This window comes from Bison bison, unplaced genomic scaffold (assembly GCF_000754665.1).
Source record: "Bison bison bison isolate TAMUID 2011002044 unplaced genomic scaffold, Bison_UMD1.0 scf7180017864089, whole genome shotgun sequence".
Classification (NCBI taxonomy): domain Eukaryota; kingdom Metazoa; phylum Chordata; class Mammalia; order Artiodactyla; family Bovidae; genus Bison; species Bison bison.
Window position 1 is genome coordinate 739124 of NW_011494661.1, and position 1815 is coordinate 740938.

The 1815-nt window shown below is 48.7% G+C and overlaps 1 protein-coding gene across 1 annotated transcript in view; it reads left to right on the forward strand.

Moving 5' to 3' along the window:
* The window catches only part of RPS6KA4 (ribosomal protein S6 kinase, 90kDa, polypeptide 4), a gene marked incomplete at its 5' end in the record, with an annotated part of 23995 nt that overhangs the window by 9467 nt on the left and 12713 nt on the right, over positions 1–1815 (forward strand). The gene's annotated exons all lie outside the window — the stretch shown is intronic.

A 1815-nucleotide genomic window follows, 5' to 3' on the forward strand; every position in this document is an offset into this window, starting at 1 on the left:
AGGACCTGGAGGTGAGGGAGGCGGGATTATGGTAGCTCAGCATGTAAAGAAATCGCCTGCAATTCAAGAGATTCCTGGGTCGGGAAGTTTCCTTGGAGAAGGGATAGACTACTCCAGCGCTCTTGGGCTTCCTTGGTGGCTCAAACGGTAAAGAATCCGCCTGCAATGTAGGAGACCTGGGTTTGATTCCTGGGTTGGGAAGATCCCCTGGAAGAGGGCATACCAGAGGGACTAAGCAACTAGGAGGGCCTGAGGACTCGAAGGTGGATATGGGAATGGACAAAGGAACAGGGCAGGGGGACGATTTTTGCCAGTGGGTTTTAAGGTGGCCACAACAGTTTGTTGTGTGGATCACAACAAACTGTGGAAAATTCTTAAAGACATGGGAGTACCAAACCACCTTACCTGCCTCCTGAGAAATCTGTATGCAGGTCAAGAAACAACAGTTAGAATCGAACATGGAACAACGGACTGGTTCCAAATTGGGAAACGAGTACATCAAAGCTATATATTATCACCCTGTTTATTTAACTTATATGCAGAGTACATTATGCAAAATGCGGGCTGGATGAAGCACAAGCTGGCATCAAGATTTCTGGGAAAAATATCAATAACCTCAGATATGCAGATGACACCACCCTTATGGCAGAAAGCAAAAAACTGAGAAGCCTCTTGATGAAAGTGAAAGAGGAGAGTTTAAAAAAGCAGGCTTAAAACTCAACATTCAAAAAATGAAGATAATGGCATCGGGTCCCATCACTTCATGGCACATAGATGGGGAAACAATGGAAACAGTGACAGACTTTATTTTCTTGGGCTCCAAAACCACTGCAGATGGTGACTGCAGCCATGAAATTAACAGACGCTTGCTCCTTGGAAGAAAAGCTATGACAAACCTAGACAGCATATTAAAAAGCAGATGTTACTTTGCCGACAAAGGACCATCTAGTCAAAGATATGGTTTTTCCAGTAGTCATGTATGGATGTGAGAGTTGGACTATAAAGAAAGCTGAGCGCCGAAGAGTTGATGCTTTTGAACTATGGTGTTGGAGAAGACTCTTGAGTGTCCCTTGGACTGCAAGGAGATCAAACTTGTCAATCCTAAAGGAAATCAGTCCTGAATATTCATTGGAAAGACTGATGCTGAAGCTGAAGTTCCAATCCTTTGGCTACCTGATTCAAAGAACTGACTCATTGGAAAAGACCCTGATGCTGGGAAAGATTGAAGGCAAGGGGAGAAGGGGACGACAGAGGATGAGAAGGTTGGATGGCATCATTGACTTGATGGACATGAGTTTGAGCAGACTGCAGGAGTTGGTAATGGACAGGGAATCCTGGCAGTGCTGCAGTCCATGGGGTTGCAAAGAGTCGGACACGACTGAGGGACTGAACTCAACTTTAAGGTGGCCAAAGGGACTGCTGCTGCTGCTAAGTCGTTTCAGTCATGTCCAACTCTTTGCGACCCTGTGGACCAAAGCCCACCACGTCCTCTGTCCATAAGATTCTCCAGGCCCAAGAATACTGGAGTGGATTGCCATGCCCTCCTCCAGGGGATCTTCCTCACCCAGGGATCCAACCCGCCTCTGTTAACCTCGCTTGCATTGGCAGGCGGGTTGTTTACCACTAGCGCCACCTGGGAAGGAAAACAGTACGGGGTAGAACCGCAAGCGAGTCCTAAGGTGGTTCTTACGGAGGCGGGTAGGGGGCGGTGGTGGTAGTCTTGAGGTCAGGGTTGAATGTGGAAGGCGCCTGAAACTGGGGGCGGGGCTCGATGGTGACCTCGGGGCAGGATGCGGCGGGGGGGGGGGGGGGGGG